This window comes from Mus musculus, chromosome 3 (assembly GCF_000001635.26).
Source record: "Mus musculus strain C57BL/6J chromosome 3, GRCm38.p6 C57BL/6J".
In the NCBI taxonomy this organism is placed as follows: Eukaryota; Metazoa; Chordata; class Mammalia; order Rodentia; family Muridae; genus Mus; species Mus musculus.
The window spans coordinates 85,447,549-85,474,969 of NC_000069.6; the positions used below are offsets into that span (position 1 = coordinate 85,447,549).

The following is a 27,421-nucleotide window of genomic DNA, read 5'->3' on the forward strand; positions in this document are numbered from 1 at the left end:
TGTGCATTTCTGTATGCAAATTTGTGTGTTTGTGTATGTATGTGTTCAGTGTGCCTGTGTGTATATGTGTGCATATTTATGCACATGTGTGCATGTGTGTATGTGAGTGTGTATTCAGTGTGTCTGTGTGTGCCTGTGTGTAGGTATGTATATATGTACATATTTATGCACATGTATGCAGTTGTGTATTCTTGTATGTGGGTACATATGTATGCATGTGTGTGCATGCATATGTGTGCATATGTGTATGTGAGTGTGTATTCAGTGTGCCTGTGTGTGCATGTGTGTGTGCATGTGTATTGCAAGCTCATGCACAGAAATTTTTCTGTGAACCCTTGTGTTGAAGCCAGAGGACAATCTTTCATGTTGTTACTCAGATGCTCACCTTGTGTTTTTGAGACAGGCTCCCTCAGTGGTCTGGGGCTCAACAGTTAGATGAGGATGGCTGGCTGGTGAGCACAAGGACCCACCCACTTTACCTTCTTGGTGCCAGGATTACAGGTGCATGTCATCACACCTAGTTTTTAAGTGAGTTCTGGGGACAGCTCAGGCCCTCCTTACATACAAGCACTTTACTGAGCCATTTCTCCAGCTCCTTTTCCTCTGAATTTTCTCAAGTAAAACCCATGTTCATATCCCCAAAAGTTCCCAAGAAAGAGTCTAGGGTGGCCTCTGGAAACGCAGAGATGCCGGGAGTCACTGTAGGCTTAGCAAAAGGTAAAATGCGTTGGATTAATGGTTTCAGTGTTTAAATCTCTTCAGTAGCTCCCTGCTGCAGAGTGAATGTTTTCAATCCAACATTAGCAAACTGCAGCTCAGCCCCTCAGTGCAGTGGGGGTAGGGAATGAGGTCTCTGGAAAGTGACTGCAGTCAGTGATGTCCTAAGCAGACTCTCATGACAGGGGTTAGCATCCTTGTAAGAGGAGGAGATGACACAGGTAGAAGATGACTGGCCACAGGCCAGTAGAAGGCCATCAACAGGACCAGCCCATGCCAGCACCTTGATCTTCAAAGACATCAGACTTCAAAGCGTGGATAAATAAGTGTCTGCCATTTACACCCCACCCCACCCCCAATCTATGGTATTTTGTTATGGAAGTCTGGACAAATAGAGACGTGCCTACTTCATTTCCTCCCACAGACAGAGTCCGAGTAGCTCCACTCCCCACCTCCTCACTCCCTACTTGCCCACCTCCCCACTTCCCTACTCCCCACTCCTCACCTCCCCACTCCTCACCTCCCCACTCCTCCGTCCCCACTCCTCACCTCCCTGCTCCTCACCTCCCCACTCCTCCCTCCCCACTCATAGCCTCCCTTGTTTTCTCCATTCTTCCCATTGGCTGCCAAGCACACACCAGACATCTTTCTACCCCAGGGCTTTTGTGCTGGACACTCCTACACCTCAAATACTATCCACCAAATCCACAGATGGGCAGATTTGTTTCTTAACATCCCAAGACTGTCACTATCACCTCCTTGTTGATGTGTTCCTTCACTGTACCGAAAAATCATGATGTTTGCCCCATCTTGACTCTCCACTTTCCTGCTCGCTCTCTCTCCATGGAATTCTTATTTTTCCCATTTTACTGTTTTGTTTTATGAGTGTGGGGGATCACACCAGGGCTTTATGCATGCCAGGCAAGTCTATTCTCTGTGCTCTGTCATAACTTTCATAAAATTAAGCAGTATTATGTTTAATGCTGTAAGCCTAGCACATATAACCATGCTCCGTGTGCAATCAACCCTTGATACATTTTTAATTGAATTAATTACTGAATGAGTTCGATCCTAAGCTCCCCTCCATCTGCATGTGCAGGTCACAGTCTCCCTAATGCTTTCACAGTGTGAGTTCCCTTTCACATACGTTCCCAGGGCTTCCCCCATTGCTCCCAAGCTGAGCAGTCCATGTCAGAGGCAAGCTAGAATCTTACCAGCAGGATGAGAAAGAGGAAGCCAGGCAGGCCTGGGCAAGCAAAGAAGGGGGAAACCAAAAGAGGTCAGAGGTCACCTCCAATGAAACCAGCAGGTATCAATGCTGGTCAAAACAGGGCACCGAGTTCTCCTATGCATCCCAACGGGAGATGGGCAAGGCAGCAAGCAACCCAGATTCCAGTCAAATGCTCAGAAAACTGTGACTCCCTTCCAGGAAATCTGTCAAATTGGACAAGAGCCTTGCCTGGAGATCCCAGTGAATTCAGCCCCAAGGGAAGAAAATGAAGCCCTGCTAAGAACGCCTCAGTCCTGAGACAGTCAGTTCTAAAAGACATAAAACCTGAGAGCTTCTGAAGTGGTCCATGTCGGGATGGAAAGAGCATGGGGCCAGGCAGGAGAAACCCCTCTGCTGCGACCCCACTGCTTTCTGGACGTTAAGTAGCCTTGGGCTGAGCATAGGAAGGAGGAAGCAGGCCCTGGAAACACCCTGGTGGCTTCCATACCCTCGTCATAGAGGCAGCAGCATCGAGATGGCACCTCTGTCATCAAGATTCCCTGATTTGGACAGCTTGTCAGTTCACTTTGCTTTCCTGTTCCTGGTGCCCTATTCTGTCTGAGGAGGATTCTAATTCGCCGTTTTAAATAGTGTTGCCTTAATGAAAGCTTACCCAGGGTCCAGAGGACTTAACTGCACCCCTAGAGTCAGAACTAACGTTGCCTTCAGAGCTCAAGCCTGCGCGGATTAATTAATTCTGCCTTTAAAGGGGGAGAAAGAAAAGCCCTGGTCTTTTGAGAGCCACTATAAACTACTTCTTTATTATTTTTTTTGTCAGTTTTATCAACCTTCTTTAAGAGCTGGACTCAGCTTTACTGGTTTTTTTTTTTTTCTTTTCCCTGTGCCCTTTTCAGTAAAAAGGAACTTTTAGTAACAGGCCCCTTGCCTATTAAGAACCCAGGCTTCTGAATAGAGAGTTTCTGAGAAACTCCAGGAACCTGACAGATAGTACCCAGCATCCTCTTGGGTTGGCACTTGGTAGTCTGGACTAGATGCCTGTTCCTGCACAGTATCTGGCTCGTGGAGGTGTCCGTATTGTTAGGGCCACAGATGCTTGGAAAGTGAGTAACAAAAGCCAGAAGAGAAAACCTCTTCCAAGACAGCCACTCTCCTGGAAGTTCCTGCTTCATTTGAGTTCCCTTGAACTGGTGGCAATAGTCACATTCACAGTTGTGACAGGGTGTCCCACTCCAAGGAGCTTGACCCAGGTCTCCAAAGTGCTCTAGACATCTAGTTATTCTGATATGAATTTTGCCTGTGCCACCCTCCTCCTCTTCCTGGGGACAATCTATTGTTAGCTCTCTTTTCTAAGCAAGAAGACCTAGTCAGTCCTTTCCTTAAGTAACCAAGACATGGTGGCCCTTCTTATAATCCATGTACTCAGGAGGCAGAGGCAGGAAAATCTCCGGTTCCGAGCCAGCCTTAGCTATATAGCAAGACCTGTCTCAGGGTGGAGCACCTTGGAGGCCCTTGGTTTCATCTCTGTCCTCACTTTGCTAGCACTGTAAGTCCAAAGTCTGATGACATCCATGATGCTACTCCAATCCTTTCCACCACACGCAGGTTGACCCCAGGGTACCTGATTCTTGCTGCCTTGAAGCAACTAGACTCATGACAGCCCCTAGCTTTGGCCCATGTCCAGCAGCCAGGATCGCACTGTGTTCTCCAAGCACTTTCTCCATCACTACCTTCTTGTCTGGCCCGGGGAGCAGGGGATCTTAGTAGTGGATGCTTATCACCCACTCTCTCTGGGTCGATTCCAAGCTGCTGCATCTCCCAGGGTGATATCTGCAGGAATTTCCTCTCCTGAATGATGTTTCCTCTCTTCTTTATCCCAGGATAGACACCTTCTTCTTTTCTTCATTTTCTTTCAAGCAAGCTGGAGCCAATTCCCAGGCACGGTATCTCTGTTGTAACTCTTGCATGGCTTTTCAAGGTGGATTTTATGGTATTCGCAGTGGAAAAAGCTTGAAGCTGTTTTCTCTCCCATCCCCCAAAGAGCCAGCTTGACAAAGTAATTCCCAACCACCCAGGCTCCTCCCAGCAGGAAGAACATCACAGGTTCAGCTATAACACAATAGAAACAGCAGCTTGTTTTCTAGACAGCAGCCTTGTAGCTGAGTGATAATAGTGTTTCTTGCATGGAATTGATTGGGATTGTGTGCCGGATTCCTAATGCCTTGGCCAAGCTGCCATTAAGGAACACCTGCTGCTTTTCTGTCTTCTTACCTAATTATTTCAGAGCTCCTTAAGGCAAAGTGAGTGGAAGCCACACAGTCTTCCACCAGGAGGCGAAGAAACGAAGGCATTTCGGTATACAAAGCTAGAGGCAGAACTGAGCTAATGACTTTCTGTGGTAGACCAGAGCAATCCCCATAGTCTCTGCAGTCTGTTTGCTTTGATCACTTGTACCAGACAGGCCAGTTTTCCTATCTCTGGTTAAAACTCCTGAAAGCATTCTATGAACCCACCACAGAACAAGTGACAAGACCAGGTCCCTGTCTTCAAGGCTGACCTGCTAAGGACCATGTGCTAAGTAGAGCCAAGCTTATCAAATTGTAAAGACTGGAATAGACTTAGTGAGCTATCATGAAGCAGGACAAGGTAAGTTCCAGGATAGAGTTGCTGAAGCTGAAGGCTCTTGAGTCTCCCTTGAGAGCTCATTGGAGGTAACTGTCTTTCTCATTGTGTCACAAATACCAACAGTCATCCCTCACTACTAAAGGTAAACCAACCACTGTCATCTGGAAGAATCCAAAATAAATAAACCAAAAATTAAACATTAGTGTCAGTGTCTTCATGGCTAATATCCATCTCATTAGCACCCTGAAGAGGTTATAGGAAAAGGCAGCGCTTATACCTAGACTTTGTTTTTTCCAAGACAAGCTCTCATGTAGCCCAGGCTGGACTTGAACTCACGGTGTAGCTGAAGATTGCTTTGAACTTCTGAATGCCTTGCCTGTGCCTCTCAAGTGCTGTGACTACAGGCATACACCACCACACTCAGTTTAGGCAGCACTAGGGCATCTAACCCAGGACTTCATGCCCAGTAGGCAAGCACTCTACCAACTGAGCGACAGCCCCATATCAGGGCTTTAAATTACTAAATATTTAATGAGATCCTGATGACCTTCCGAAAGTAATTCTCAGCGGAGTCAGTGTAGGCACAAAGATGGCTTCCTGTAAATGTGGGCTATTCAGGCAGCATCTTAGGGTTCCTACTGCTGTAATAAAGTGTTGTGATCTGTTGCAGGAACTATTTAAAAAAAAAAAAAAAGAACTGGCACGTCCTGCACTTAGCCGGCAACTCTCTGCCCCAGCAGCCTGACCGGCCATGCACTGGTGGGCAATGGCCGACCTGTTTTATCTTCTGGAGACTCTGACTCAGAGCTCCACAGTCTCTCCATCCAGCTCGATAAGTTCCCACTAGTGGGTCATTACCACTCCAGCCCCAGGCTTCAAATCACGCATGGCCTTTGTGGTGCACATCGGGCAAACCCACGCTGTCGTACCTTTCTCTCTTGAACCCAGACAAGCTGCCACATGAAGGAAAACACAAACTTAGTTCAGAAATGATGATAACTCAATCGCTGGGCGCAAAACTAAAATCCTAATCTTGTAAGCTTGTTAAATCTAAATCCTCCAGTGGAGAATCCTGACAGATCCACCATTGAAACGGAGACACTTGTAATTACATCTTATCCTCACGCTATCCCTGTCTAAAAGGACCTAACTCCCTCCTGCTTCTTCTCTTCCTCTGTCCAACCTGGAAGTTCCTCCTACTTGTCCAGTGATTGGCTCCTTTATTCGTTAGGGGATTGGTTCACAAGAACCAAACCAGGCCCATCCACAACAGTGACCAAAAGCAACTTGAGGAGGAAAATGTTCGGTTCACTACTACTTCTGCACCAAAGGCTGTCAGGACGAGATCTCAAGACTAAGACCTGGAGACAGACTGAAACAGAAGCTGTGGGGTTGCTGCTTACTGGTTCGCACCTCGTGGCTGGTTCTGCATACTTTTACAGCACCCAGAACCACCAGCCCAGGCTTGGCTCTGCCCATATTGAGCTGGGACCTCCTTCATCAATCTTCAATCATCAATCAAGAAAATGCACCACAGGCCAATCTGATAGAGGCATTTTCTCTGTTGAGTTTCTTTCTTCCAAAATGACACTGGCTTACGTCAGGTTGACATAAAGCTAGCCAGTACAGGTAGACACTGAGATTTGATTGACACAGGACAAACAAAACGTGAGTCCAGAGTTTCTAGAGGAGAGAGTATAGGAAGGTTCCCATGGACGTTCTGTTTGGGACCCTGTGGCCATGGCCACTACCCGGAATGCTTTGCAGACATAAAACTGTGTATATGACACGCAACATGGCTTTCAGAAGGGGGCAGGGGGATGATACCTCTGTAATTCTTGTTGGCTCCTTAGATGATCCACTTTCCTCTTGGGTAGAACTGAAGCAAAACTGTCAAGTGGATATAGGAGGCAGACTTAGGGCACAGTCAAGAGGCCTCGAGTGCAGGCTGAAGCAAAAAGAAGAACGAAAGAAAAGGAGCATGATATAAAGCAGCACAGGGGAAGAGGGAAAGCAGTAAGCCAACTTCAGCTAAAGCTCAAGAAGGGGAGGCTCGGGTGGGAGGTTTGGAAGTTGCTCTGTTTCTCTTGGTTCTGAGCCAGACATCTGAAGGACAAGCAAGGGACTAGAGTTGCTTAAAGCACAAGTCCCCCGCCCCCCCCCCCAACTTTGATGTCATTAGACCAGAGGCAGTGCCACAGGACCCCAAAGGAGGTCCTCCCACTTCCAGGTGAACACGTCCCTTCTAGACCAGCTTTCTGATCTCCGCTTGTGCTTTATATAGGTCATCAGGCCAATCTGATCCTGCTCTGCCAACAGACAGCCACAGCCTCCGGAAAGTTGCTTGGCCAGAGGCCTCTGTCCCCTTCATTCCATCTCGTGTCTCAGGAAAATATCCGAGACTGATGTTCTCTAGGCAAGAGTGTTCCAGAAACAGCTTCCCCACCTTCCTCCCATGCCCACCATGCCCACCACTGGGGTGGGATCATTTTCTTACCTGTAACAGGAAGGAGAGAAGACCTCCATCACTCCAAGGTTAGCATCTTCTACTACTTACCATAATGCCATTAGAAACCTTTACATAGGAATCCCACTACCAAGCAATGCTGCAGAGAACCCCAAGAGCATATGGGGCTACATTCCAGCCTCCTTCCAAAATGCCCCAAGGGACCCAAAGAACCTCTGATGCCCTTACCATTCTCATGTGTGGTCCAGTGTTGAGTGCATGGCTTCTGTTGATTTTCTTTCCAAGGCTGCAGTTCTGTATCTTCATACTACCATGTACAATCTACCAGGATATCCTATAAAGTCAACCCTAACACAAATCTAGAAGTTTCCGCTTTGCACTATGACCATCTTTCTCTGAGGTGTTAACTTGCCTCTCCTGAAGTCCTTTGAGAGAATACCTCTTGCCACTCAGTCTGCAGGTGGGTTTGAAGCCTACATCAGTTTTGCCTCACCAGATAGCAAACACTACTGTGGATCCCTGTTTGAGTTCAGTTGCTGTTGCCAATAACAGAACACCTGACTCTGGGTAGCTTATTAAGAAGAGAGTTTTTCTTGACTCATGTTCCCAAAATGTGGAAAGCTCAAGAGACGGTAGCCGTAGCTGATGGGGAATTTGAGTCACTTCAAGTCATGGGGAAGTGGGAGAAGCAGGCATGGAAGAGACAAAACATGAATACAGCATTGCTTTCCAACAATGTTAGTTAGTTAGTTAGTTAGTTAGTTAGTTAGTTAGTTAGTCAGTCAGTGAAGTCCCTCTCACAGTAACTAACAGCCCCCCATCTACAAGGACTGCCCTAGGAACCAAATGTCTTGTAGGTAATCCAAGCTCCCAGCACTGCAATGCCTTGAGTAATTTCCTAACACATGTATTCCAGGGGATGCAGTCACCTACAGCTCCCCTTGTTTATTAACAGTAGGAACAGAACCACTGGTGTGATCCAGCTGTTCGTCTCTGCTACTTCTCTCTTCCCTGATCTCCCAACAGTCCCCAGGCAGTGCGCTCAGGCACACCTACTTCCTCAAGACCACTCCTTAGCGCTCACCTCTGCTAACTCTTTCTTCTGCTTACCCTGTAAAACCACAGCCTGTTCCTCATGCCCCACCCAGCCTTTTATTTCACTGTGAACCTTGCAATTTGCTTGTTTATTGTTTGCCATGTGGAATCTCTCTCCTTCCATTTGAATGAAAGCTCCCTAAAAGTAGTGGTCTTTGGGGAATCACTGATTGATCCCAAATGCCCAGAGCACAGTAGATGTTTATAAACACTAATAGAAACATTAAAATGAACAAGTAGGTATAATGAGAACAGAGCTTCATGTCTCGTCTCTCCTGGGGCTCATGGAGTCCCACCTACATCCTGTCATCCCTCATGTCCAATTCAGAGCAGGATATTGGTACAGCTTAGACTCCTCTGCTTCTCTCCCTGCATTCCTCTCTCTGGAAGGGAACTTCTGGGTTGCATGTATATGTCAATAAGCTGCCTGAATGCCCCATTTCTGTTACAAAAGCAAAACATGTCACTTTTTCATAAGTGCTTGGTTCTCTTTGTCGTAAACAGAATGAAGACTGGAGGCATCTGACACTCCGGTGGAGAGATGTCAGTGCAGTACAGCTCCCAGCATGCACTAATGGACACACGCCCTGTAATTCTTTTTATTGCAATAAGAAGTGGCTAATGGTGAACACCATTAGGATAACACAGGCTTACAACCGCATGTGGGTTAATGTTCACAACAAGGATAATTAGATTCCCCACAAACATTTACACTTGCTGTCTAAAGTTCATTGTTTATTATATTTTGTCTTATTTGGTGGCGCATGGTAAACTATTTGCAGTTAGCAAGTTGCTTGGCTCTCACAACCGCTGTATTTCATACTCAAGGAGTCAAAGCAACACTTTGTATCAAAGTGAAACACTTTAATTAAATAACCATGAAATTTTCCCCAAGGGAATAATTACACCCAAAAGAATGGTTCACAGATTTTCTTGTTGTTCTTCTCAGTTCTTGACATCAGCCCAGTTTGGTCACTATCCTAGTGGAATCTATTTATCCAGAGCTCAGTGGCATATGTCTCCTCTGGTATGCTTGGGTGGGGATTGCCAAGGCAGTCCTCAAATTACCTTGGAAGCTTCCTCTAAATGAGGAATTCCCTCAAGACCCCCAAGCCAGTGTGCAAATGGTAGAGCCCTGAGTCTGGATCCAAGAAAAGCTGCCCCAACCTCCCCCTTCCCTCTCCCCCCATGCTTGGGGCTTCCAGTAGAAGTCACTACCCAGAAACAAATACACCACTGAACTCTCCCAGGAGAGCCTGGGCAAGAATGTCATACCTGGTGGTGTTCACTCCTGAGCAGGCACTGGCTCCTGCAACAAGAGGAGAGCTGAGCATTGCTGACTATGAGTCAGCATTCAGTGTAACATTGTGAAAATGCCTCAGATAAACAATTGAAGGCAGGAAGGTTTAAACAGCTAACAGTTTCAGAAGGTTCCATGGTTACTTGCTGTGATAGTTTGTATAATCTCAGCCCTGGGAGTAGCCCTATTAGAGGGTTGTGGCCCTGTTGGAGTAGGTGTGACTTAATGGAGTAAGTGTGTCGCTGTGGGTGTGGGCTTTGTCCTTGCTTCCTGGAAGTCAGTCTTCCACTAGCAGCCTCCAGATGAAGAGGTAGAACTCGCAGTTCCTCCTGCATCATGCCTGCCTGGATGCTGCCATGCTCCCACCTTGATAATAATGGACTGAACCTCTGAACCTGCAAGCCAGCCCCAAATATATGTTGTCCTTTATAAGACTTGCCTTGGTCATGGTGTCTGTTCACAGCAGTAAAACCCTAACTAAGATACTTTTTACCATTGTTTTAGAACTGTGATGAGACAGAAAGAACATCAGGGTAAAAGCAGGAGGTAGAATTAAGCTGTTACCCCACTGTGGCCGGGAAACAACAAGAGAGACAAGAAGGGGCAGTCCCAATATCCACTTCCAGGGTGCAGCCCCGGGAGCTGATTTTATTTAACCTTCCAAAGGCTCCATCACCCCGGAGTTAGCACCACAGGCTGGGACCATGCCTTCAACATGAGACCTTAGAGGAGGTATATAAGAGCCAGCCCACAATACTGATGTGTCCTGGGCACTTCATATAGACACTTCAGAGCAAGGCTCCAATGTGGCCTGTGACTTTGAACACTTGGTCTCCAGCTGGCAGTGCTGTTTCAGGAGGTTGCAGAACCTTTGGGAGGTGGATCAGGCCTTAGTGGTTGTAGCTCAGGTCTGCTTCTGGTTGACCCCTTTGCTTCCTTATTGATGATGTAATATCAGTATCTACCTCATGCTCCTACAGCTTCCAGCCACTCCTGCCACCAGACCTTGATGGGCCATGACCCCAAACTAGTCTTTTCTCTTTGAAGTTGCTTCTTGCCAGGCATTTGGTCACTGAGGACAACAACAAAATAAAAATGTCCTATAAAATGAGCCCATCCAGGAAGGACCTTGTTAATTCTATTCTCCACTTTATCCCCAGGATCTGGCATGGTACAAGACGATAAAGTTCACTTGAATAAATGGACCTGCTTTATGATGATCACTTTATATACAGTCCTCATTTAACTTACTCTTTATAAAATTAAACGAAGTAGGAGATATCTCCCCATTAGACACAGTCATATAGACTATGGCATAGACATAGGCATAGTCTGAGAGGTTAAGGAAGTCCTAGACTAGCCTGGAAGTGACTAACAAGAAGCTTGAACTCAAGTTTGTTGAGCTTATAGTCCTTGTGAGGAGCACAGTCCATGTGAGTCATGTAGTCAAGCTGATGCTGATTGAGATTATGGTAGTTCCCACCCTCCACAGGCCCATCCTGTTGTGGTTGGTTATTGAAGACCTCCTCCCTATACTTACTTCCTCAAGAACCCACCCTGACTCAGTATCTGTCAGAAGGTGGATTCCAGAATATACCACCCTGTCTGCCTTAGGATTCTGCTGTTTCCAGGATAATCCCCCTCTCCAAATAGTAAAAGGATCTTCACTTGTCTGTTTTCTTCCAAATCCCCTTCTCCTCCAAGAGAAGAAGAGTACCTGTAAGAAGTTCCTGGAACTTCTGTATATTTAGATGAAGCCCTTCTAACCCAACTGTTAACTCTCCTCCCAGGCTCTCCAGCTCCAGTATACACATTGTTCTCCCCTAGAGAGATTCAACTTACATTCTGGACTACCTTGGTTTTCCCTTGGCTCATCACACTTCATTCCTGAAGAGTCTTCTGTCTTTAAGAATTGCCCTACCCTCCAGACACTCTCTCCTTTCTGGCCTGGTATGATTCAGTAGAAGCTCTATCAGCACCCAATAGCAAGCCAGCCTTCAACATTTGGGCTGGGGAAGATCCAAGATACAAGTTATGAAAGGTAAATGATGTTGCACAATATTGGATCACACTGTGAACCCCAAGACTGTGTTATTTATTGAAGAAAACCATTTATAGTTGTGGTGTGGCTCAGTCTTGGCACACACCTTTAATCCCTCTGGTTGGAATACAGACATGCCCTTACTATGTACCTTTAGTCCAAAATAATGAGAGTTAAGTTACCTTGTAGAAGGAAGCAGCCATATTTGAAAGTGATGTCTAATTGAGTGGAAGACAGCATGAATAATCAGAGAAAGATCTGACAGAATAGGATATGCCCAACTCTCATGAGAAGAGAGAGGAACAAAGGCTAAGAGAGACCAGCATAAAGAAAGAGAGAGAGGAGGTAGTTTTACTGAGACAGCTGTTCATAGACAGGTTGCAAAGAGAGAACAAGATAGACACAGGCAAAGGCAGAATGAGCCAGAGAATGAGAAGGAACAAGAAGATTAGAACAGATTGCCAGGGTTAGTTGGAGGCCAAGCAGAGCAAAAGTGAGAGGTTGAGAGAGAAACCAACTTCAATCAGTCAGCTTGGAGAAGAGTTAGAGCCAGAACAGCTAGCTGAGTTGAACCAGCCAGCCAGAGTTCAGGAAGAACTAGAAAGGGAGAGATCACTCAGCATTTTAAGTCCCAAAGTCTGGAAATATTCTAGGCCTAAATTAGATTCTATAGAGACTAGAAGTTTTCTGAACTAGGCCTAGGTTAGCAGACTGAAGCAGTAAACCTTGAACATAACAATTTCAACAACAGAATAAAAGATATTTCCACAAAATAACCTTTAAAGTCATCCCATCATGTACAGATTCTGGCCCTAACTCTATAGAAGAACATTTTTGCCTTTACATGATTTAGATTCTGACCATCTTGCTGGTCTCATATCTTGCAAGCCATGGTTTCTATGAACTGTCTTTAATGTTCTTGAACTGTCTTTAACTACCTGTCTTTAACTGTTTTGCTTTCCCTAATGGCCTCCACACTATTTAAAAACTATAACCCCATTTAACGTACCTTCTGCACTCTGGTTCAGGCTGATTCTTCTCCATGCCCTCATTGCAACCTTGACATACTGTGCTGAAGGTCTAAGCTCTCAAGGACAGAACCAAGCGGAGCACTGCACTTGACACATAACTAATATTCCAAAATGAGTGCAGATCAAATCGCAGAGTTCGGTGGAGTTTCCTTCCCACTGATGATCAGTGTAGCTTCCTGGAGATTTTGCACCGTTAGCTCATTACATCATGTACCAGGTGCCAGAGCAAAGCTGAAGCTGTGTGGCTGTACAGCCAGAGCAGTGGACCATAAGACTTCTCTGTAGGCGCTCCATAAGCAGGCAGGCCTCTTTCCTCCTAGGATTTCCTCCACCAGTTCCTGTGCTCAAACCAAGCCCAGAGAGACCCTGAGCAACATCTTTCACATGAGCCAGAGCAGATAGTTCCCTCAAACACAGACCACATGCCCAGAAAATGCGCATCTGTGTTCACAGAGGACCATGAAGGCAGAGCCGGTGAGTAAACATGCTTTCCACATGAACAACAAATTTAAAATAAGTTCTCTCCTGAATGGGATTGGGAGATTAACCTTCAGATATAAATAGTAATAGCACATCGGCAGGATAAGGAGTCCCTACTCGTTTTTTGCATAGATAAATGAGAACTTCAAAGGACACTTCCTAAAAAGTTCCAAGCCTTTCTCAGTCCTGTCATTTCTGTGCCTGGTCCTGAAGAGGAAGGATGACGGTGTGTGTGTGTGTGTGTGTGTGTGTGTGTGTGAGAGAGAGAGAGAGAGAGAGAGAGAGAGAGAGAGAGAGAGAGAGAGGAATTTCTATGCAGCTATGACACTCTTTCTTCAGTGATGTTGTCTTGGAGCCATAAAGGCACATTGTATTTCCAAGGCTTGTGTGATCTTATTTCTTTGTAAATTGGATTAAGCTCTTTACTGTGTATTACCGATATTAAAAAAGAATGAATTCTCATCTTGCAAACACAGCAAAAAAGCAATCACTCCCATGGCAAAGAAGTCATTGGCCAGCATCCACAAGAAACCAATTTTAACTTTCAAGCCCAGTCAGCAGGCAAACATGCTGGCTGATGGCAGGGTCAGCCCTAGGCAACATTGTGAGCTACATGATGTGAGCTGTCAGCATCCCAGTGGCACACAACCCTTCTTCCTTCCCAATGCCTTGTACTGCCTCCCTAACCTGAATACACCACTCCTAGATCAGTACGCCAATCTGAAAAGAAAAAAAAATCTGCACATGTGCCCATGAAGTTGAGGTGCACAGTGGCATACTGTCCCCAGTGGACAATGATTTACAAAACGACACACAAGAAAGTAAGGCTGAATACAGGCTCAGTGGCAGAGTGCCCAACAGAGCTGAGGCTCTGGGTTCCATCCTCAAAACTGGAAAAAAAGAAGGAGAACCAGCAGACAGAGGAGGAGAAGGAGGAGGAGGGGGGAGGGGGAGGGGGAGGAGAGGGGGAGGGGAGGGGAGGGGAGGGGAGGGGGAGGGGAGGGGGAGGGGAGGGTGGGATATAATAACTTACATGGAGTTGTATCTACATTGTAAAATTCTCGTATCTCTATGACATGGGAACTACTATTAAGATTTAATCCCATTCCCCTCTACTCCGACTTCTCTACATTTTAGAAGAGGGCACTATTGGTAAGTGTGTCAGTCAGTTTTTCTGAGATAAAAATACCTGAGGTAATAAAAGTAAGATAGGTTGATTTGACTCACAGTTTGGGGAGTTTCAGCCTTTATCACTTGGCACCATTACTCTGGGGCTTCTGATGGTCCAGCACATCACCATGGAAAACAATCTCCTTCAATGGCATGTTCCCAGTCATGTATTTTTTTCCTACTAGAGCCTATCTCTAAAGGCTCCACCACTCCAACAGCATCTGAAAGCCAAGCCTTTAGCTCATGGGTCTTCGGGGCACATTCCAGATTCAAGCTACAGCAGTCAATAGAAAAGGCAAGAGCAGAGAGACAAGGTTAGAACTTCCAGGCTTGGGGACAGTTCTTCACACTGCACATTGCCATGAGGGTAACATCTTTTGGTTCCCTTTAAATACGTTAAGTGGTTGGGATCAATCCAAGGGTAAAGAAAAATGAGCTAGTGTTGTGATAGTATGATACTCTATAATCTAAAGAAATGTCCATTTTAAGAGAGAAATTAAATAATATGCATTGATTAACAGACTAAGGTAGTGCTATATGTACTAACATGACAATTTCTCCAAGGAAAAAAGTAAGTAAGTGGATAAGATATGCAGTATAAGAGATCGCTAATACAGCGCTCGTTCACATACACATGTATATCACACACACACACACACACACACACACATGTACACACACACATAAAAATAAAAATAAAAATAAAAATAAATTAAGTAGTCGTGAAGGCGGGAGGGTGACTCTGCAGAAATAAGAAATTAAAGGGAATTTTTGTTATTTGTTCCGTAGACTTCTGTACTGTCTTCACTTGGATACACATGGAAAATGTGGTTTTGGGTTTTTTTGAGGGGTGGGTGGGTTGCTTTGGGTTTTGATTTTGTTTTAACAAAAGCAGGAAAAACACTTCCACTTCAAGGTAAATGGCCACAAGAATTCCCCAGTGGTTGGGTAATTAAAGATGACAGTATGGAACTGTGGCATGACAGACCATGTCCCAAGTTAGTGTCCCTATTTCAGTGGGCAAGAAGGTGGACCCATGCTCTGAACCTGAATGGAAAATTCCAGCCAGGCACAGCTTGCTTACACTGTATCTGACAGGAACGCCAGGCTCCAATTGAGCCTCCTAATAAAATTCACCTCAAGCATCAAAAGAAGAAAATATTTTGCACATCTTGCTGTGGCACCTGGGATAAACATACACTTGCATAGTTACCCGACTAATGAGCTCTCCTGAAGATGGTTTTCCTAAGGAGCCAGGAGGAAGGTGATCACAGTGTATTTCTGTTCACAAAAATGCTATCTTGTTCAATCAAGTGCACAGAGGTGCCAACTTCAGCTTGTGTGTGCCTATTTCTCCCCTTCCTTGAGTGTAGGTCAAGATTCTGGTTGCCAGTTTTGTCGTGGTTACTTTTCCATTGCTATGACAAAACACCACAGCCAGACAACTGATAAAAGAAAGTATTTAATTTGGTGATCCTGGTTCAAGAAGGTTAGAGTGGGAGGCCATCTTGGCAGGGAACATGGTAGAAGGCACACAGGTATGGCATTGGGACAGTAGCTGAGAACTTACATCTGATCTACAAGTAGAAGGCAGAGAAAGAGAGAATGGCATAGGCCATTGAAACCTCAATGCCCACTTCTAGGGACACACATCCTCCAACAAGGCCAACCTCCTAATCCTTCCCAAACAACTCCACCAACTTCAAATCAAGCCCTCAAATACGTAAACCTTTGGAGGCATTCTCATTTGAACTACCACATGGCCCTCTAGGGTAGCTTGTTAATTTTACATTTTGTCCCCAGTCTCCTCCTGTGATGGTGTCCCCAGGCTGAGTCTCTGGGCAACTCCACAGGGATGGTATAATACCTGGGCCAGAATCCACTTGCTTTTGCCCCCTAAGGTACTTCCAAAATGACAGAACATACATCTCTCCAGGCTCCAGTGGGGCCACCCTGCTATACCTAAGGGAAAATCATTTCTATTTCCTTCCTGACAGCTCAGCCAATACTATGTCTCTGGATAACCACTGACTGGAAGAATGAGTATCATTTTGCCAAAACTCTATCCTGAGCAGTCAGAAACTGGGTAGTAAGAATGAATGCAAGACAGGAGTAGTGACTCACACCTGTAATTCCAGTGTGCTTGGGAGAATGAGGCAAGAGGACTGAGTTTGAGATTAACTTGGATTCCATATATAATGAGCTCTAGACTAACCTTGGCTACAATATAAGACCCCGTATGAAAAAAATAATAGCAGGGCTGAGAAAATGGCTCAATATTTAAAACAACTGCCCTGCAAGTGTAGGGTCTGGAGTTTGACTCCCCAGAACCCACATAAAGTTTAACACATCAGTACACATCTGTAATCCCAGAGTTCCTCTGCAAAGATAGGCAATAGAGACAGGAGAATCCCAGAGGCTCACAGGCAGCTACTCTGGCAAACAATAAGAAAACCTTAGACAAGGCAGAAAGTGAAGATGGAGAGTGGAGGTTGTCCTCTGACCTCCACACATGTACTGTGTGTATAGGCACCTACACTCACACACATAAACATGCATGCACACAGCAATAGTAGTAAAGACACAAGAAAGAATTGCAAAGCACCTGGGAAGGATGGAGGAAGAGGTTTGCTGTTGCTGTACCCAAGAGCACTCTGAATTCTCTGTGGAGCTTGACAATGGAAGAATCAACCAGGAGTTGGTTGCTCGTATTACACACACACACACCAGCATAGAGCCATTAGGGCAGTCCCTAATCTTATATTAAGAAGAAATGTGGACCCAGACATGTGCAGCCCATGTGAAGACTTCAGAAGACAGGTACCTACAAGCCAAAAAGAGAGGCCTCAAAGATTCCTCCTCATAGTCCTCGGGAGACAGCAGCCCTGCCAACACTTGTGCTGTTACTTTGAGCCTTCAAGATTATGAGTAAATACCTAATGTTTAAGCCGTGTGATCTGTGATGCTCTGTCACAGCATGCTAGTAACATGAAATCGCCACTCATTATTTAAAGGGGTCATAGGTGTTGCTGTGAATCAGTGTGATCTGATTCCCCTTTTCAAGTGTGACTCTGGTTGACCCAGACTACAGTCCATGTAACACCCCGCACCCCCCACCCCCCGGGACAGTGGTTTTAATTTCTCATCTTGAGCATCAGGTCTTCCCTGCAGCCATGGAAAGATGAAGGACAGAGGGACAGGAGACTAATGGTAGAGTAGGGATACAGAAGGTAGGTTGTTCTTCCTCCCATTCCCATGCTCCCAGAAATAAGACACAGACTCAAAATATGTTTACAATACCTTGGCCATACAGCTAGGCTCTTCTCTAACTAGGTCAGAACTTAAAATAACCCACCTATGCTCAACTACATTTTGCCACATAGCTGGTTACCTGTGCTCAGGTACCAGGTATCTGTCTTGTCACATCTTCCCCAGTGTATCTCCCACCTGGCACTATCCCAGAATCCTTTCTACCTCACAGATGTCCTACCTCCTATTTCCTGCCAAGTTATAGGTCATCAAATTTATTACTGACAGTTGCCACATGCATACAGACATAAGATATTTTCTCCCCATAGAGATTAATTAGAAGTCAGGATCAGGATTATATTACTCTCCTAGGGTTCCTCCTTCCTCAAGATTTAGTTTCTATATGTGCACAGTTTAAGCAGGCACAGTCAACTGACTATGAAAGCAGAGACAACAGGAGAGAAGACGAGTCCAGGGCTGGAGACTGGATACCACTGACTTCTGCTTCTACACGTGGAGCAGATATATACAGTATCCTTGAGGCAGAAGGAGACAGACACTCTCATCCAGGGATATAGCTGACAGAGAAGAGACATCCACCCCCATACACACATCTCATCCCATCGTCTCTAACATCTGCATACTTGCACTTCACAGCTCACAAGTCTAACCTTCCCAGGTAACTGGCCCATTTGGGTCTGGTGTACCTTCAATCTCTCTTTTTTTATTTTCTTAAAAGAAACATTTGAGAGCTGAGCATCTAAGATGGCTTTGGATTCACACCCACTGTCTGTGGAACAGCTTGAGGCTGACAAGATTAGCTCGCTGGAACGCTCTGGGATCCGTTCAGCCTAAGCTGCTGCCCACACACCAGCCTTGCTCACAGAAGCTGCTTTCCGCAAGCAGCAGCCCGCTTCACCTCCTCCATCCTGGCTCGTGGAACTGGTCCTTGATGTCCTACCTGGTCTTGAGGACAGTGGCTTCCAGCCTCAACCAGTCCTCATTCCCAGATTCCAGGATGTGACCATGGTGATGTCTCAGCCTCTCCAGAGGAGTCCGAAGGGTGATACTTCTGTCCTTCCTCCTCCCATGTCTAATCACCTGATTTTACAGAACCCAGCATAGCGAGCAGTGCTGCAAGCTTCCTTCCCCTCCCTCGGCTCTCTTCTTCTGTCCCTTCTTTCTGTAATATCCAAGGGGACCAGACAGAGTGGGCCTTGATAACACACATTCCCTTGGCTCCAGAGCAGTAGCTTCTAAAACCTGTAAATAAGACAGCTCTATGCCCCTGTGTAGACATACACCCCAAGGATAGGCTGGCTCCCTGGTACCTGTCCAGAGTTGAGAGTTCAAAAGACAGACCAGTGGATAGAAATGCTATCATGCCCACCCACCCCCACCCCGCCAAGCAAGGCCTGCTGGCTCATGTACCTGGCCAGACATTACATGAGCAACGGGCAGTAATTGTTGTCTAATCTCTTCCCAGAGGTTTCAACTAGTTCCAAACTGTTGTGGCTAATAAAAACAGAGAAGATTTGCAAGAAATTCCAGGTGCATCGGAACACTTTGGGGGATTGTGCAGCCTGCAGGCAGACGAAACTTAACTCAAATAAACATAAGGTAATATGTGTTGGCAAAAGTAACCTGAAGTGGGAGTATACAACTGTACGTTTCAAATTGGCTGCTGCCTGTAAGGATGGAGATTGGTAGTAGCTCAGAATGGATGAAGTGGGCAGAGTAGCCAATGTGCATCCCAGAATAACCGAGGCAAATCAGATCTCATCTCACACAGACCCCATCAGTGGCCCAAGATGGAGCACATGACAGATTCCGCAGTCCCACTTTCTACTTTAAGGATGAGGAGACATCGTGGAGTGGCCTCCAGATTTAGGGGTCTCCTGTGAGCCAGGAATGTGTGGTCATGTTCTCAATGGAGCGAGTAAAAGAAAGTGTCTGTTTTTGTTCATTGAAGTCATTGACTCCAAGCCCTGGAAGCTGCCATGTTACCTCCATCTGCTGCCTAACTCTCAGGGCCACATTTAGATAAAGAGCCGAACTTCTGAACTGCAACAGCCCTGGACTTCAGTCAATTCCCTACTTTCTTACAGAAAAGAAAATATTGAAAAGCTGTATTATGGTGTCTTATATGAATGTGCTAGTTTCCAGGATGGGAGGGGCTGTATATTCACCTATATTCACACACATATACATGTGTGCATGTGATATACATTCATGTACACCCTCCTATAGAAATAAGTGTATGTGTGTGTGTGCATGCATATGTGTATATGTGTATGTATGTGTGTGCATATACACATGGGTGTGCATGTGCATGAGTGCATGTACGTGTATATGCATGTTCTCTATTGATATGTGTGTGTGTGTGTGTGTGTGTGTGTGTGTGTGTGCAGGTGTGTATATACATATATATGTGTGTGTGTGTGTGTGTGTGTACATGTACATGTGAGTATGTGTGTGTATATGTTTGTACATGTGCATGTGTGTGAGTATGTGAATATATGTGTATATGTGTGCATGTGCATGTGTGTGTATGGTGAGTAGGTGTTACTAATTGTGACTCCGATGGCTGTGTCTCCATCTGGCCTAGGTGACAGGTAAGCAACTGCACTGATCTTTCACAGGTAGCAGCAGCCTTATAGGGCAGGAGAAGACTGGCACCTCTGCACTGGCCGTGACCTTACCTGCAAGCCCCCGAGGAACAGGAGCTTTTTTACTCCTCCATCTTCTGGCTTCCCAAGCAGGTGCTGATATCTTGACAGGGAAGGGGAAATGCTCTGTCCTGGCCCTCTTGCCTCACAGAACTAAAAGCTAAACATGGCTTCAACTACCTCAGCGGCTTTCTTCTCCCACAACCACATGCAGTAGAGAGGCCCAGCGCTGCAGAATACATCTGTGATAGGAGAGGAGAGCTTGGATCTGGAATGTTCTAGAAAGTGATGGAATAATTTGAAATCCAAACTGTCTAAAGGCTGAAGAAGAAAGGAAGCCATTGCCACCTGCAGGAAGCAGCCAGGTCCTTTTGACCTCTCAAAGTTCTTGGCTGTGAGGTTCCATCATTCAGCTGATAAAACAGAGGAACAAATGTTACACAGGGAAGTTCACAGGAAAAGGGTCAGTACAGAGTGTGCAGAGCTTCTGGTGGTATAAAAGCCAGTCACTGAAAACTAGGGACATGTCCTCAGTCCTTGAGACCTGAAGTCATCTCTTCTCTTCTAAGCATCCATTATACCCAGGATTCCACAGCCCTAGGCCTTCTGGAAACAAACTTCATTTCCCCAAAAATTGTCTGCTACCCTAATGCCACCGGAACAAGTTTTTTAGCTCTTGGGTTATAGCTCAATGATGAAACACTTGCCCAGCATATACAAGACCCCAGATTCCACCTCCAACAACAACACAAAGCACGCCAGTACATCTCAGCCTGTGCAGAGGCTCAAATTTCGAAGGAAATAGGAAATAGATTCATTCATTCATTTAGTGACTCTTTCTCTTCTGCTGTGTATGAGACGCTGTGTTAGGCAACACCAGAAATAAGGTAAAGATTTAGCAGGTGACCACAAACGAGAAAGTGCAGTGCGTTCTCCACTTTAATCAGAGCAAGCCAGCAAATAAAATGTTCTAGGCAGTTTGTCTTGGCACCAGCCACAGGAATTTACCTGTGACATCCTAATAAAGAGGACACTGAGACATGACATCCACAAGGACTTGATTGGCTCTCCTGGAGCTGATTGTGCACACCAACCCCCAGGAAATAAGGCCAGGAGGTCTGTGGTGAAGCCTGAGTGTCCACGGTCCAACTGGGTCCTGGGTAACGTGGAAGCTGTTGTGAGTCTTGTCCTCAGAGACATGTATATAGAAAGACTCTAGTTCACCTCACTCTACTGAGCTGCATCTTAGGAAGGGCAATTAAATCCTAGCTATCACCCTGCAGCTGACAGGGCACACACACACTGCCAGCTCTCAACTAACTGGTCACACCCAGGGTATTTTCAGGCTATTATTATTATTATTATTATTATTATTGTATCTCAGAATATTTATATGAATAGCAGAGGAAAAAATATTTATTTACTTCCTTTTAAACATTTTTTTTTCTAAGTCTAACTTTTCATATTGTTGGGAGGCTACAAACTCAAGATTGTTTCCAAGGGATACCTGGAAAGCTAGGATGTCACCAGAATGTAGGACCATCTGCTACAGCAGATACTACTTCCTCCCTTGAGCTGAGAGACTTGGAAAGATTGACCCCAATTAAGAAGATGGGGGAGCAGGCAGGATGAGGAGGGAAGGAGGGAGGTTTTAGATAATGCGATGGTGTATCTAAAGCCACTGATTCGGGAAGAAACAGAGAGAGAGAGAGAGAGAGCACACCAGATCCAGCTGGCCTCTAGCTCTCTTTCCCTCCACCCAGACTGATATGTGTGAGCTGTCCTCTCTCCTCCTCCAGTTGTCTGCACAATGCCACCGCTCAGGTCACCCCATGTCACTGTTTCCTTCTGCCCTTGCCAGGGCCCACTGTCTCGCTAGTTCATTTCACTGCATTTAGCACCGACAGTGACCCACAGAAGAAAATACAGTAGAGGACACAGCCAATACGAAGCCCCAAGGCAGGAACAGCTGCTATCATGTAATCAGTAAGGGCAAGAGGATCCAAAAACAAGCCATTAGAGAGAATGCCACGAGGTGGGCCCTCGAGAGTGCTTTGGAGTCTGTACCAGTCATCAGTTGCTGCATGGCAACCACAAACATCCAGTAGTGCCCACCAAGAAGCCTGTTGTTTCCACTGCCCAGTAGTGCATGGATAAGGGCAGCTGACCTTCACAGCCTCGGTCCGGGGCCTGAGAGCAGAGTAGGAGGAGCAGTTTACAATAGCAGCACCCGAGGCCAGCAAACCCAATGGCATAGGCGCCTGCCAATCTTCCATAGGGGTCAAGACCACGCCCATCCTGTGTGGTGACTAAGTCAAGGTCAAGCAGCAGACAGTACAACAGTACTACGGTGAGGCTGTGGCAGGGGAGTCACATGGCAAAAATGAGGACAGGAATTCATTCTGCCACAGGCTGTGATGGGGAAACCACTGTAAATGGGACAAGGAATGTGGGCCAATACTAAAGAACATGGCATGAAACCCATGAAACCGTAGTTCAGGCACCAGGCCCTAAGCAGAAGGGAGAACACATTCAATTTGAATTCTGCAGGACTCCCAGGTCAAGCACAGCTAGACAGAAAACAGAGAAGGAAGTGTTGGGTCTTGCTCTGGGGCTAAGCAGATGTTGAAGGTCTCTGTGGACATCGTGAGAGTAGAAGCGATCATGTGATCCAGATGTGAACATTAAGATCCCTGGTGACACGACTGTGTGCGCTGCTTTCAGATGGAAGCTGAGAGGCCACAGACAGTGAGTGCCTAGTGTCCGCTGCAATAAGGCAGAGGGATGGGGAGTCAGAAGCAGCTGGCTTCACAGCTTCCAAAAAAAGCATGAAAGGGCTTCCTATCGCATCCCGTCCCGTCCAATTCCACTTCGGCGCTGCGTTCCTCAGATCTCCCAACAGAGATGGCAAAATGAGACGCTCTGAGAAGGCTGCGTTTTGGAACGACCACTTTGTAAAAGGAGCACACTGTAGCCAGGGCTTGTTCTCTGTGGAGAGCTGAGCGCGCTCTCTGTTAGAGGACACTGGCAGGAGCTGTGGCCCAGAGATGCCTGCTCAGATCAGGCTTGGGCTTCATTGTGATTCAGATCTTAGATGTTCCCCAAAACCAAGTACATTAAACGGTGTGAAAGGCAGCCTGTGATTCTATGCAGAGGCAGAGAACTTTTAGGAGGTGGGGCCTTGTGGAAGTTAAGCCTTTTCCCATTTCCCTCTCCTTCCTCTTTCTTCTTTTCCACTTCCTGGCACCATGAGGTGCACACATTCACATCATCATATACAATGCCATCATAAGACTGAGACAACTGGGCCAAGCGACCTTAGACTGAAACGCCTTTTGAAAAGCTGACCTTCTCCAGGTGTTTGTCATAGGGATGGAAAGCTGGTAGCAACACCTCCTACACCTGTACCAGAGGCTCCTCTCAGCCCTGGATGTGAAGATTAAATTAACCAGAGGTCATCTGGGCAAGCAGCAACATTTGCACGTGTGCGCACGCACGCACACACACACACACACACACACACACACACACACACACACACACTCCTCAAACACAGTGGAGGATTAGAGAAGGTTTGGATTCTAAGGCCGAAGTTGTTCAAATTTCAGGTAAGTATAAATAGGAGAGAGAGGGAGAGAGGGGGAGAGAAGAAGAGGAGGAGGAAGAAGAGGAAGAGGAAGAAGAATAGAGGAGGAGGAGGAGGACATATAACCAAAAAGGAAATACAAGCCATGGATCTGATCAGGCTACAGAGCATCCACGCTTGTCAATCTTCAAACTGTTGTCTAGACCAGGCTTCCTCTTATTGTTCTTTCCTTTTAGGAAATTCTGTGATCCATTAAAGAGCACCTCACAAGAAACTCCCCAAAATGTCAAAAACAAAAGCAAGAGACTGAAGGCGTCTGTTGAATGCCTGGAGGAATGAAGAAAGAAACAGAAGAGAGATGGTTTGGATATTTTGCCCTTTACCAAGAAAGATGTGTGCCCTTGAAATAGGCAGGTTGTAGCAGTCAGTAGAATTGTGGTAAATGCACTGAAGGTTCTTGTCTGACAAAATAGATATCAATAAATCATCTGGACAGGATGTGATCCACCAAAGAATTTCAGATGAATTCATGGGTGGAATTGCAGAGCCACCAACTATGATGAGACCAGTTGTTGCAACAGCTGCAGAGCCAGGGGACAGGCAGGAGCCAATGTCAGCCTTGCTCTGGCCCACAGAGGGGACAAGGAGACCACCAGCTGGTTGTTCCTCATGTTCAGACTAGCCAAGCTTCTGGAACCTTTAAATAAAAGTACAGAATTGCAGAAATTAAGTCAGAACAACTCAGAGACAAAAGTAGACCATGGTTGTCTATAGAATTTGCAAAAGGTATGGCAAAGATATACAAAAAGATGCATACCACACCATGTGACACCACAAACTAAGAAAAATGACAGGGGTGTGGAGCAGCTAGAGATTTGCAGGTCAGGAATGGGATGAGTGGAGTGGACTGCAGAGAGGTAGCACCATGGAGCTTTGTGTCAGGAGCATAGCTGGGTATCTTACCTGCAGTGGTGGTTACATGAACCAAAACAGATGATCAAATTACCTCAAGTTGCAAGCACTTCTACAATTGGATGTGCTTAGAGCTGGCAAATCCCCCTGGATAGTCAATGTCAAGTTCCCAGTCTTGATGTTCCTCTAAAGTTGTGCAAGATTTTGACATTGGAGGCAAAGATTTCATGAGATGTCCTAGTAAAGTTCTTCTCAAATATCTATGCATTTATAATTATGTCAAAATAAAATGCTTTATGAAAAGAGTTGAAGAATCAAAAACTAAAGGCAATCCTAAGCTGGCTACCTGCTGGAGCCTATGTAAGAAGCTAGTCAACAAAAGAGAGTGAAGGTTGAGGGAATATTTGTGTAGAATATTAAAGGTGTGCTATGATTTAATTCTGCCCTTGGAATGACAACAGGATATTGGCCTGACATCTTAAAATCAATGGTGAGCTTTTGATAGGACCACTCTGAGAACATGGCCTCCCTCCCCATAGTTGAAGGGAAACTTACTTGCATCTCACCTCCAAATTGAGAAAATTCAAGAGCAAAAAGGAGAGTGGGCAGCTGCTGAGATATACAAGCCACAGCAGAGGTAGAATTCTGTTTGTTAGATGTATGATTGCTTTCCATGAGCCAAATGTGGATCACACAGACCTGCCTGCAGAGACGAAGAAAGAACAGCAGAAATGGGAGAAGCTGCTAGAGGACGGGACCAAGAGGAGTCTGTGATAAGCTGGAGAGAAAAGTGTTGCCTCTGCCACTGAGCTACAGGAGGAAGGCAAGTCCCTAGGATATCGCAATGTCCCACCCAACAGAGTCAAGAAAAAGCAGTGACTTCCAATACTAACCATGATAGCACTAGGGAAGGAAAGGCATTCCAACACTGTGTGTGTGTGTGTGTGTGTGTGTGTGTGTGTGCGCGCGCGCGCACTCTCTTCCTGTACTTCAACTCTACAGAGGTCGGGAATTGTAGTTAACAAAATGGAGGGAAAGGGAAATCACAAAGTAAAGAATGTAGACACTCACCTTCCCTTCGGTCCATCTCCACCTACTACAGGTCACACTCAAGGGGGAGGGGGGAAACACCTCAATGGAGAATCAGTTCAAAGTCCTACTGTTACCTAGGGCTGAAATTTTAAGTTATTGACCAAAGGACCTTACCTGAGAGATTTGAAAACACTCTTATTTTTTGTCCTGAGAATGAACTGAAGAAATGAACTGCCTGCATGGCAGCTTTAAAGGGGCTGTGGGAGGTAAAACATCATTTCATGTAAGCTGTGGTCTTGCTTGCCCAAGATGCTGGTCACAGGGATTGGACACAGAAGACATGTGGTCATATCAAGAAAGAGCACGTGCAACCTCGGGGACAACCAAAAGAGCCAGACACAACATCCAGACACAGCATCTGACTTTCAAGAAAAGATTAAAAGTGATGACTCTGTAGTGTATTAAACATTTGTCTTGTTGCTGAGATAAAACCTTACCAAAACAAAACAAAACAAAAAAGCAAACAAAAAAAGCCAAAAATCAAAAAATGAAAACAAAAACAAACAACAACAACAAAAATCGACTTGAGAAGGAAGGGCTTGCTTTGGCTTGCAGTTCCGGGAGCTCCAGCGTCCGTGGTGGGCGCTGCAATGGCGGTGCATGAAGTGCCTGGTGATGTTGCATCCACAGTCAGAAAGCAGGGTGCAATGAAGGCTGCTGCTGTTTGCTCACTTTCTTATCTATTATTTATTTTTATTCAGTCCAGGATGCTGGCCTATGGAATGCTACTGCCCATAGTTATCAGGGAGGGGGGTGGGGGGATGGGGGGTTGGGGCACTGTCTTTTCATCTCAGTTAACCTAATCTAGACACTCCCTCAGAGATTTGTTTCCATTCTGATTCTAAATCCCATCAAATTGGCAATCAAGACTAATCATGCCAGTGTGAAAGCAAAGTTTAGACTGGAAATTTTACTGATGTCAATAAACCCACAGGTTGTATGAATAAGATCAGTCAAAAAAAAACTTTATTCATACTCCAGGAAATCATGATAGGAAGATGACTCTCAAGGTCAGAAAAAAAATAAAGGGTCAAATCCTTTTAGGGATGCTACTGCTTTTCAAGAAATGGTATAGAGTTGAATAGATGGCTCAGTGCACAAAGAGCTTGCTGCGCAAGCGTGAGGACCTCAGTTCAAGACCCAGTTTCCATTTTTGAAAGATGGTCATGGTGGCATGTATTTGTCACCTGGAATTGGGGGGGTCAAAGACAAGCAGATCCTTAAGACACACTGGACAGCCACCTAAGCAACACACCTCCAGCCAATAAGAGACCCTGTCTCAAAATACAAGGCAAAGGCTGCTGAAATGTCTTACTGGGTAATGGCACTGCCCATACAAGCCAGGCAACCTGTGTTCAATCCCTAGAACAACATAAAGATGGAAAGAGAAAAATGGCTTTGCACAGTTGCCCTCTGACCTCCACACATATACATGTGACACACATATCATATACACACACAATAATGATTTTTTATTGGTAAGGCTTCAAAAACACAGCATTTAACATTTTTTTCTTTAACTCTACAGGCACATGCTTACACATGTACCCACAGGAACATGCACATGGACATGTGTATACATATGCACATACAGACACACAAAATTGTTTAGGTTAGCAACATAACTGGATGGCATCTTAGTCACTGTTCTATTGCTATGAAAAGACACCTTTCCAAGGCAATGCTTATAAAAGAAATCATTTTAATTGTGGTGTGCTTATAGTTCCAGAGGTTTAGTCCATTTTTATACAGTGAGGAA

General features: G+C 45.6%; 1 long non-coding RNA gene and 1 other non-coding gene across 4 annotated transcripts in view; one reads left to right on the top strand and one right to left on the bottom strand.

The window, feature by feature from the left end:
- Positions 1-27,421, bottom strand: part of Gm31419 — a 64,528-nt gene that overhangs the window by 20,277 nt on the left and 16,830 nt on the right. For 2 of the 3 annotated variants that reach the window (XR_867405.1, XR_001783867.2), the window contains exons 1-3: positions 18,365-18,559; positions 14,212-14,428; positions 6,398-6,518 (exon numbers count right to left, since the gene is read on the bottom strand). This is a non-coding gene — a long non-coding RNA (predicted gene, 31419). Of the gene's footprint in view, positions 1-6,397; positions 6,519-14,211; positions 14,429-18,364; positions 18,560-27,421 lie in introns of those variants that run through there. The other variant, XR_001783866.1, reaches the window with a different exon arrangement.
- On the top strand, positions 19,829-19,950 carry Mir466k (microRNA 466k). The gene has a single exon (NR_130326.1). It is a non-coding gene; the product is annotated as a microRNA 466k (primary transcript).